This window comes from Lucilia sericata, unplaced genomic scaffold, assembly GCF_015586225.1.
Source record: "Lucilia sericata isolate MDLA Ls3-8-SP2 unplaced genomic scaffold, ASM1558622v1 Contig000080F_arrow, whole genome shotgun sequence".
NCBI lineage: Eukaryota > Metazoa > Arthropoda > Insecta > Diptera > Calliphoridae > Lucilia > Lucilia sericata.
The window spans coordinates 533656-545719 of NW_023994113.1; the positions used below are offsets into that span (position 1 = coordinate 533656).

The following is a 12064-nucleotide window of genomic DNA, read 5'->3' on the forward strand; positions in this document are numbered from 1 at the left end:
CTGTAATTCCTATAAGGAACATAAGGCCGCAACAAAACTCTTCCAGTTATCTTTCCCGTTACGTTACGCCTTATCTCAATACAACTATAACCTGAAGATATAATTTCATGGTCGAGCTGTCTTCTCCATGTATGGGCAGGTCTACCAATACGTCTCTGGCCCTGAGAGTACCAATCGATAGCCATTCTGTTAATGTTATCTGAAGGTTTTCTGAGTGTGAGCAAATGTACCTGCTATTACATGAAGAGAATTCGAGGAAGTTAACCCCACAATTGCATAATCATTCGATGCAACGAGGTCTGTCGGACCTCTACTAAGTAATATTTAGCTTGAAATTAAAAATATTTCGAACAATGTCGGGTATAAAAAAGGAAGTAAGTATAACTATATTTGAGTTTACGTATACATGTGTATGTGTTCCACATGCATATGTTTCTTTGTAAATGTATATTTATTATGACGGTAATTTACTAATACCAACAACAAATTAAAGCATTATTGTTTATTATTTACTTTTCTTTAATATTCATGTTAATGTTTAATAATGATTTTTATTATTATACATGGATTATTTATTATTATTTTTTTTTTTTGTTTTAATAAAATAATATCACAGTAAAAGTTATTATTAAGTTCTCTCTTGGTTTGCGTGTTAACTTGCACAAAGTTTACGAGTCCGTAGCATATTTTCAGGATAATTTTATTTGATTTCATGAGTAGTTCGCATGTTTCAGATTTTTAAGCCTATTATCGCAAATGGACAGGTACTTAAGACACAGTTTTCTATTACATTTTTTTATTGAAAATTGTTTAATAATTAGTTTTTTTTTAATTAATTTGTTGCCACTATTTATTATAGGTAAATAACTAAACTGTGGACATAAATTCAGTAATAATTGTGCGTTTATTAGAAACAACACGTGTTTATATATAAAAAGTTTTGTGTTATAATAACAATTTGTTACACATAACATAAGATCATATACATATTAATTTGGAGATTAAAATGTTTTATAAGGGTTTTGAATACAAACGTTTTAAATTGATTTGGAAACTTAAATTTATTATTTTTAGCAAAATTTTTAATCTAGATCTTAAAGTCGCCACTAAACAAGACATAATAAGCGAAATGCCACAAACAATTTTCTGTATTGTAAAGTACAAATAAATAAAATAATTTCTTTGAAATTTTATTTTTATTACCAACACACTGTTAATAAAAATGTAACAATAAAATATGTGTCATAAAGCCATTATGATAAAACAAATGAAAAATATGTTATAAACAATTTACAACCCAAAACAAACAATTACAAAAATACAACCAAAGAAAGACAACAATATAACAAAAATAACAAAGAAACAACAACAACATTTTTGTTATATAAATCTGACATGATATATGTATGTAATCATATAAACAATATATAGTACTTTTATTCTTTTTTTCTGTATAAAAAAAACATATTCTTTATGATTTCACTCTCTGGCTGTTACTTTTTTATTTCTTCTTTACTTTTTTGATGACCCTAGCGCTGAAAAAAAGCATAAAGGTATCTCCGCCCTAAACATTCAACCATTACTATAAAGAAAAACTTGACATAAAAAAATATTGTAAGGTGAGCTAGAGTTCCTACTGGGGAGCAGCAAAAAAAAAATGGTAAATAAATATTTTTCTAGTCACACTTGTTAAGGGATTTTGAAATACAGATTGTATTTTAGGGATTTATTTGATGTGTCATTTAGAAACACTTTAGCGTTGAAAACAAACAATAAACTTTGAAAAGATAAATCACAGAGAATTCATCATGGAGTCAACACAAATTAAGGTGAAATATAAAAGAATATATATGTTAACAGATGAAGATGTCTATGATAATGCTTACGGTCCAAAAGGTGAATTAATAAATCATTGAAAATTTTATTATATTAATAAATAATTAGAAAAAATAATTTTGCTAGATTAGCAAGTTTATAATTGAATATTAATTGACAAAAGGATGAAATTAATATGCATGTATGTATATAGGGCATTTCATTAAGCTATTCCTAGCATTATTTTGAAAGTCATATCGTCACCATTTTGCATGCAAATGTCAGAAACATTACATTTCCAATGAAAAATCATCTTCAGCAATCACATTCATTTCAGGATGAATGGGTCCAATACATCTCGAAGAAAAGAGCGTTCTGTATGGATTTTCGTTGGACAATCCCAATAATTTACAACAGAAGACACTTCAACCTTTATCGCTGCGTTATTACATCTCGAATGCATTGTAAGCTTTTGGATTAGTCAAGGAAATGCACACACCTTGACCTTATTTTTAAGCCTTATATCCCTAAGAAATGTAAAACTGATAGTCAAATCCTACTGCAATTGACTCCTGGTATATTCTGTTAAATAGACTTATAAAACAGGGTCCTATTGGTTATTAGTTGCACCAAAGGTAGAAAGTCGCATTGTCGAGTACCAGGCTCAATAAATTAAAGGAACCATCCTAAAAATTGGCTAGACCGACTTTGTGATAACACATGTATTATATACAGGTCGTACCTGTACAAAGTTTTGATAGGACATTCCGAATTAAAATCTATAAATGAACTAGAACTAAACTAGAACTAAACCAGAACTAAACTAGAACTGAACTAGAACTGAACTAGAACTGAACTAGAACTGAACTAGAATTGAACTAGAACTGAACTAGAACTGAACTGAACTAGAATTGAAAGGGAACTGAACTAGAATTGAACTCGAACTGAACTAGAACTGAACTAGAACTGAACTAGAACTGAACTAGAACTGAACTAGAACTGAACTAGAACTGAACTAGAACTGAACTAGAACTGAACTAGAACTGAACTAGAACTGAACTAGAACTGAACTAGAACTGAACTAGAACTGAACTAGAACTGAACTAGAACTGAACTAGAACTGAACTAGAACTGAACTAGAACTGAACTAGAACTGAACTAGAACTGAACTAGAACTGAACTAGAACTGAACTAGAACTGAACTAGAACTGAACTAGAACTGAACTAGAACTGAACTAGAACTGAACTAGAACTGAACTAGAACTGAACTAGAACTGAACTAGAACTGAACTAGAATTGTAGAACTGAACTAGAACTGAACTAGAACTGAACTAGAACTGAACTAGAACTGAACTAGAACTGAACTAGAACTGAACTAGAACTGAACTAGAACTGAACTAGAACTGAACTAGAACTGAACTAGAACTGAACTAGAACTGAACTAGAACTGAACTAGAACTGAACTAGAACTGAACTAGAACTGAACTAGAACTAGAACTGAACTAGAACTGAACTAGAACTGAACTAGAACTGAACTAGAACTGAACTAGAACTGAACTAGAACTGAACTAGAACTGAACTAGAACTGAACTAGAACTGAACTAGAACTGAACTAGAACTGAACTAGAACTGAACTAGAACTGAACTAGAACTGAACTAGAACTGAACTAGAACTGAACTACAACTGAACTAGAACTGAACTAGAACTGAACTAGAACTGAACTAGAACTGAACAAGAACTGAACTAGAACTGAACTAGAACTGAACTAGAACTGAACTAGAACTGAACTAGAACTGAACTAGAACTGAACTAGAACTGAACTAGAGCTGAACTAGAACTGAACTAGAACTGAACTAGAACTGAACTAGAACTAAACTAGAACTGAACTACAACTGAACTAGAACATAATCCTTCTTCAAGGCATACTTACAGGGATCTTTATGATTTCATGTCAGACCATAACAGTTATTGTCGGAGTTGTTTATACGAAACAATACCTTTAAAGTTCCCTGTCCTGGTGGATGATCTCAGGCAGATGTTACTTAAAAATAATTTATAATCGTTTATTACATTGGAATCGGAGTGCGAAAGAATTGACCGTAAATATTGTTAAAGGCTCTTTCAAACAAATGTGTTTTTGACCTACGCTACTACAATGGAACTATATACCTGATCAATGTTGAATGACATGTACTAAATGGGGCCTTAAAACATTGACATTTTCAAGTTTTTTTTTTAATTCTTGTATTTATTTTGACATTTATATTAGTTGTATTGTATTTTTCTTGAGTGTACAAAAGGTAAAATTCATACCATACATTAATAAATTCATATGTAGACATAGTCAGGTTGACATTATTGACTCTTACGATTTGCATATATAAATACACACGATTGAATGTATGAATAAAATGAAAATCTACTCAAAGTGAAATAAAAAGAAAAACAGTAGAAATTCTAAGGAAAGTAAACATTTATCAATCTGAAATGGATTGAATGACAAAGTCTATAGTTGTTAAGTCAAGGGTTCTAAAGAATTTATTTAAAGTTATTATAATACCTTAAACATTACAAACATACTTAGAGTGTCTGTGTCATCTTTTACACAGATACATGTATGTATATTGAATATACTATATAGAATGAAGTAAGTATGTGTGCGTGTAAATAAGAATTTCAACACTTGTAAAAATAAAAATGTGTGTACTGCTTATATTGACAGAAAGTAAAACAAAAATGTCAAGAAAATTCACGCATATTTACATTTAAATATTGGAAGGGGGCAAAAAATACTGGAAAACAAACTGAAAAGTCTATGATAATGAAACATCATCAATATTGTCAGTTAAGTGACACATGTGTGTAAAAAAAATATACAACATATTTTCAGTCATATCAATCTACGTAAAATGTACTATACTCGTAGTATGTATAAAATGTATTCATTCATTCTTTACTACTCATATACAGACATTTTCAAACTAATGCTAGTGTTGCCAGTTTAATCTAATTTCAAAAAGGAAATGCCACAAAGAAATGGTTTTAGAAAACCATTAGAAATTGGCACATTTATTTCTCTTTAACTGTAAGAATTTTCATTTTGAAATACTAAATCTCATAAAGTTTACTATGGCAACTCTAACTATAACTTACTACGACATCACATTAATTCATGAATGCACGAAAGTTGTTTCTACGTTCATATGTATGTATGTGTTTTTTTCAATTTCTCCTTGAACCGAATTCCAAGAATAATATTTGCATATAATTTCTTAAACATACTATGAGAACTTGTACAAAAATTTCTTTTTTTTACTACTTATTATTTACAGGAATTTCAGTTATTCGTTCATGTATGATTTGTATCCTGGCGTAATGTTGCAATAGCAGCAAAAACAACTGTAGAAACATGACAAATATAACATCTTATTTGCATTTAGTTTTTATCAAAATTAAAGAAAAGAAAATAATGTTCACATGAAAATATTTGAAGTTAAATAAGGAAAAAAGAAGAGCAAAAAATTTTGTTAGTAATTTTTATACTTATGAAAACAGTTTGTTATAAAGATCGTCTTACCAATGCGTTTCAATTATGTATGAAAAATTTATTTTATTAGTATAACAATAAAAAATTATTTCAAGATATATTTTTCCTGCAAAAATTGAGACTACTCCACACACTAATGTAAAGAGTACTCCTCAAGCGACTAGGACTGCTTTAAGAACTGATCAAATTATATGGAAATATTTACTCCACTTAACATTGAGATATCCTAGGTTAGGACCACGTAATTCATCAATGCATTACATCAGAATAGTCCCAAGATAACTCCCTTGCTAAAATTATGGGATTACATGATCCTCAACATGGTTACATATAGAGCAACATGAGCAACATTGTTACATATAGATCGAACTACTAAATGGATCAAAGACTACATTAATGTTTACAAGGGAGTAGTTTTGCGATTATCTAAATTTCATTCCGAAAACGACACAAAAGATCTAATATGACATAAATAAAATCGAATTAAGATACTCACTCTTTTGGTTTTTGCAAATAAGCACTCATATCTGTAAAAATAAAAAGTTTTATTCAGGTTATTAAAATACTATAAATTGATATTTACTAACACTAACATATAATTAACAATTTATAAAAAAAAATTAAGAATTTATGGTTCTATGGGGGCTATACGATATAATGAACAGATTTTGACCATATGCAATAGGCTTCGTCCTTGGATCAAAAGAAGAGTAAGTGCCAAATTTAATCAAATTATCTTGAAATAGCGACCTGCAGAGTGCGCACAAAGTTTACATGGACACGCAGACAGACAGACAGATAGACAGACGTATGGACGGACATAGCTACAACAAATCACAAAGTGATTCTGAGCCAATTGGTACACTTTAATGTGGGTATAGGATCAATATTTTTGGGAGTTATGAACATAAGCACAAACGCATAATAACCTGCCCACTATAGTCGTGTAGGGTAAAATTGGTCTATAATTGACCCAAATTGCAATAAAAGGCCCTCTAAAGATTATATTGATCAAGATATATGATAATATAATTCATCGCGGTAATGCCGAACATATCGATCCGTAAGTCCTAAGACAATATATGATGCAGTCTGCTAAAACTACATTAAATATTCCAGCGGGCCCAGGAAACTGGATAATTAACTTATCATTTATGGTTACCACTAATTCTAAGAGAAAGTTAATTTGTAATCCATGGGTTACAAAAAGACAGATATGTAGTACAAAGGCTTTAATGCATGGAAATATACAAATCCATTACGAGAAGTCAAGAACTTTACTAGCTATATAACTCCCCTAAAAGCTGGTCTAAAGAAGAACTTTTAGGAGAAGTCATTCTTGACGAATGGACCAAAACTTTCGAATTGGAGATAATCATTATTTCCGGAATAACAGCACTTTCAAGGTACTTGGATCTAACTTCGACGAATACCTGACAGTAGCAAAGAAAGTGCTCCACAGTTTCACTGTCCTCTCCACATGTCCTCTCTGCATTCGTCTGAATCCGCACGAGCAATTTTGTATATATATGCTCGTAATCCTGTGTGTCCACTCAGAATACGTACTATTATACTAACTTCAGACTTGCTCAGATTGCTCGTCTTGTTCTCATCAGAGTCATCCCATAAGATCCCTGTGGTTCTACCCACCGTTTCATTATTCCAAGAGGCCTTATGGGATTCTCTCACCCATATTTTTAATTCAGCTTTTGTTGCGTCGAAAGGTTCTGCATTTGTCAGGTTATCTACCTCCAGCTTTCTTCCCTTTAAACCTATTATTACATTCGCCTTTCGTTGCCGACTACTCCCGAGTGGCCTGGTACCCATATGATGTAAACCTTACCTCTGGGAGTGTCTTCAGTTAAAAAGCTTTCCTAGAATCCAACACCGCGTTTAATTCTATCGCCTGATATCGTCCTAATTGCCTTCTGGCAGTCGGTAAATATATTAAGGGCTGTGGACGCCATAATTAATCTAATCCAATTTACACATTCCGTTATTGCTCGGACTTCTGCCTGGAAGCTTGTGTTATGATTAGGTAAACGGTGGTATATTTCTGTTTCTGAGTCTTCAATATAGAACCGTAGGCGTAGTTATAATAAGGGCACGCCTACTTTTGTATTAAAATTTTATAAGAAATTTGAGTCAATTTTACAAAGTTTTTATTAAAATGTATGTGATAAACTAATACAATTATTGTGATAACGTTATACTTTGGTGATAACCATGCCCATAACCAATAATTTCGCCCACTTTTTGCTATTATTATACCCTACATAGTGGTAAGGGTATTATGTGTTTGTGCTGATGTTTGTAACGCATTAAAATATTAGTACTATACCCACCTTAAAGTATACCGATCGACTCAGAATCACTTTCTGAGTCGATTTAACGATGCCCGTCCGTCCGTGTGTCCATGTAAACGTTGTTTTCAAAGTACAGGTCGCAATTTTCAAGATAATTTGATGAAATATACACGTTTGTTTTGACCCAAGGTCGAAGCCTATTGAAAATGGTTAAAATCGGTCCATTATTTCACCTAGCTCCCATACAACTGAACCCCCCGAAAGGGGCTTTTAAGCTTATAATTATGTATAATATAAAAGTTCGCACAACTAAGTTTTATACAAGCCTTGATGACCTTGCCGAATTTCGAAATGATTGGACTACATTTGACCCCAGCCCCCATACAAAGCCACCTTCAGAAAGTGATTTGAATATCCGCAATTCATTAATTAGCACTGTTATTGCAATGAAATTTAGCACAGACAAATATTATATAAATACAAATCTATCCAGCCCATTATATCGGGATCGGTCCACATTTGCTTCTATCCCGCATATAAAGCCTCTTTTAGAAAATAAGTTTTTCGTCAATAAATTGCATAAATAAATCGGAATCAAGGCAATATTCAAGGTAATATTCAAGCTTTATTATGAAATAAATTATATTTAATATTCACAACTGGTGTAGGGTATCATATGGGCGGGCAAGCCCGTCTATACTTTTTTACTTGTTTTGTTATTAATTTAGTAGAACCGTTTGATATATAAAATAATATTTACAACTTTCATGGCAATAGTTGAATATTGTGGTATATTTTTCAAAATTTTAAAAGTGGGCGTGGTCAATGCAAATACTTTAGTTATATTTATTAAGCTTAATGCTAATTTTAGTTTAAACTTTGATCAACAGAGATTTCTCATATCACGTAAATCATAATCTGCAAATAAAATGGGCGTAAAGTGTCGACGGTCCTCTGTCTCGTTTACTTGACGACTGTCTATGCACTCGAGTAATCTGTTTCAAAGGCTGCTAATTGATCTAAAATTCTTTGCAAATTATCTTCTTTAGAAACGATATACAAACATGTCTCATAATAACGCTACATTTAGCATATTTTTCAAATCCTTTGAAAGCTCAACAAAGTCTGAACGACATTAATAAAAGTACGCTAATGCTTTTTAATTAAAATAAATCATCATTGCTCTAAATATTATAGAAAATAATTTGAAATAAATACAATCAGTACATAGGTATTTAAAATCTCTTATTTAACTCAAAGTTATTTAAACAAATTTGTTTTTTCAATTAATGATTTAAATTTTTTTAGTTTACAAAGTTGTCAAATGCGTATCAGTGCTGAACTACTTAAATGCGTTTAACATGTTTCAATAAAATTGGCGCCATATCACAACATGTTAAATTAATAAATTGCAATAAAAACAAAAACTTATTAAAACTTATTATTCCACATTTAACAAAATAAGCATAAATTGGAAAGAGGCTGTTGAAGTGGAAACAAATGGAAACAATTAAACACGGCTAAATTATAGCTCATTTATTTTTATGAATTGTATCTACTATAATGTATAAAATTGAAAAATTTATTACAATTCATTAAAGCAGAAACCATTAATAGTATTTAAATGTGATCGGCTATTTAAACCAATAGTTGATATTGCACTTTTTTTTTCGTGTGTACCACAGATAAAACAATAATGCAAAAAAAACGTAAGCCACAGAAATGTATTTATTGCATTAAAATCATTTAAACAAACATAAATGTTCTATTATTCATTAATTTATTTGTAAAAATTTTATTTGTACGTAACAGCAGTTTGGTTTTGTTATCTAATAGCCACTCTTAAATTCTTTATTATTAGTAGATGTTAGTTTCTTCATTTATTTAAATTAGATTTTCCTAAGAAAATTTTGTATATTGAGCAAATTATAATTACAAATGTCATGTATGTGTGTAGTTTAAAATAGTTTTAAATGGTTTTCAAAAACCAAAACAAAAAAAAAACATTCAGTAATATTAATATTTACAGAAAAGCCAATGAGCAACAAAGCGGAAGTAAATTGTATTTCCGTTTGTAATACATAAATACATACCTATGTATGTATTTTTTTATACTTTGTGTGTATATAAACGCATGTATTTGCAATAAAAATGCAAAAAAAAAACAGAAACCATATCGTACTTGGTTTCAATTAACAATAAGCTCAATTAATATTAAAGTTTCATCTTGAAATCAGCAAAAATATAAATGATACCTACATAAAGCAGAGTAAATACAAAGGTATAAATGTATAACGTAATTTAAAACGTTATATGTATACAAGTGTAATCATGCAGTCAATACATACTGATATCTATTAGCAAATACAAACATAACATATATACATACAAACAAGTACTATGTGACCATAAAACATACCATTTTTATGCAGTTTACAAACATATTTACATTAGGGTAGTTTTTCAAGTCCAAGTAAACATCATAATCTGGACTAGCATCACTTTTTCTATAAAGAAGTTTATCTGTAAAAAATTTCCCAAAACTAGAACAACATTTTAATAAATTTTGAAAAGTGGTTAAGATTGGAGCAACTTTTTCTACAGAATATCTACATAGACTAGAGCAACTGTTTCTATAGAAAACTGGTCTAGACTAGAGCAACTTTTTCTATAGAAAACTGGTCTAGACTAGAACAACTTTTTCTATAGAAAAGTTGGCTAGACTAGAACAACTTTTTCTATAGAAAAGTTGGCTAGACTAGAGCAACTTTTTCTATAGAAAAGTTGTCTAGACTAGAGCAACTTTTTCTATAGAAAAGTTGTCTAGACTAGAGCAACTTTTTCTATAGAAAAGTTGTCTAGACTAGAGCAACTTTTTCTATAGAAAAGTTGTCTAGACTAGAGCAACTTTTTCCATAGAAAAGTTGTCTAGACTAGAGCAACTTTTTCTATAGAAAAGTTGTCTAGACTAGAGCAACTTCTTCTATAGAAAAGTTGTCTAGACTAGAGCAACTTCTTCTATAGAAAAGTTGTCTAGACTAGAGCAACTTTTTCTATAGAAAAGTTGTCTAGACTAGAGCTACTTTTTCTATAGAAAAGTTGTCTAGACTAGAGCTACTTTTTCTATAGAAAAGTTGTCTAGACTAAAGCTACTTTTTCTATAGAAAAGTTGTCTAGACTAGAGCTACTTTTTCTATAGAAAAGTTGTCTAGACTAGAGCTACTTTTTCTATAGAAAAGTTGTCTAGACTAGAGCTACTTTTTCTATAGAAAAGTTGTTTAGACTAGAGTTACTTTTTCTATAGAAAAGTTGTTTAGACTAGAGTTACTTTTTCTATAGAAAAGTTGTCTAGACTAGAGCAGCATTTTCTATAGAAAAGTTGTCTAGACTAGAGCAGCATTTTCTATAGAAAAGTTGTCTAGACTAGCGCAAAATTTTCTATAAAAAAGTTGTCTAGACTAGAGCAACTTTTTCTATTGAAAAGTTGTCCAGACTAGAGCAACTTTTTCTAGAGAAAAGTTCTCTAGACTCGAGCAACTTTTTCTATTTTAAAGTTGTCCAGACTAGAGCAACTTTTTCTATAGTAAAATTGTCTAGATTAGAGCAATTTTTTCTATAGTAAAGTTGTCTAGACTAGAGCAACTTTTTCTAGAGAAAAGTTGTCAAAACTAGAGCAACTTTTTCTAGAGAAAAGTTGTCAAAACTAGAGCAACTTTTTCTATAGAAAAGTTGCCTAAACTAGAGCAACTTTTTCTATAGAAAAGTTATATAGATTAGAGCAATTTTTTCTATAGATTTTGTAAAATTGCAAATATTGAAAGTTTTTGATGGAGTTCATAAGGAAAATGTTAATCCTAATCTAGTGCTAACTGTTTTGAAAAACTTTTCCAACCATACTAGAAGTTGAGGTTGTATGTATACATTCTATGTCTATATGTGTGTGTGTATATGTGTGTATGTAAAAATAAATATATGTTTTACTTGGCATGCAATAAATTGCATTAAATTGCATTTAAATGTGTCCGACAGCTTAACAATACAATACAATGAATGAATGAATAACTTACATACTTTACATGAATACATATTTAAATACATACAAGTTGAAAAACTAACTTATACATATGTATTAATATGTACATATGTATATGTAACCCGTACATGTATAAGTAAATTTCATACATATTTTATATTTGTACGTTTTTTTTTTTAAGTGTGTGGGTGTTTAAATTTGTTTTTCGTTTTTGGAATTCATTGTAAAAGGTATGTAAGTGTATGTGAATATACAGAACATTAAATTACATACTTTTACAATCATTCATATGTAATTGTGTGCAGTTTACAACGTATATAACTGGTATTCCAATTTTACTAGTGCTACCACTTTAACATTAT

The 12064-nt window shown here is 30.3% G+C and overlaps 1 long non-coding RNA gene across 2 annotated transcripts in view; it reads right to left on the reverse strand.

The window, feature by feature from the left end:
- The window catches only part of LOC119599541, a 196038-nt gene that overhangs the window by 88462 nt on the left and 95512 nt on the right, over positions 1 to 12064 (reverse strand). For both annotated transcript variants that reach the window (XR_005231080.1, XR_005231079.1), the window contains exon 5: positions 5860 to 5890. This is a non-coding gene — a long non-coding RNA (uncharacterized LOC119599541). The remainder of the gene's footprint in view (positions 1 to 5859; positions 5891 to 12064) is intronic.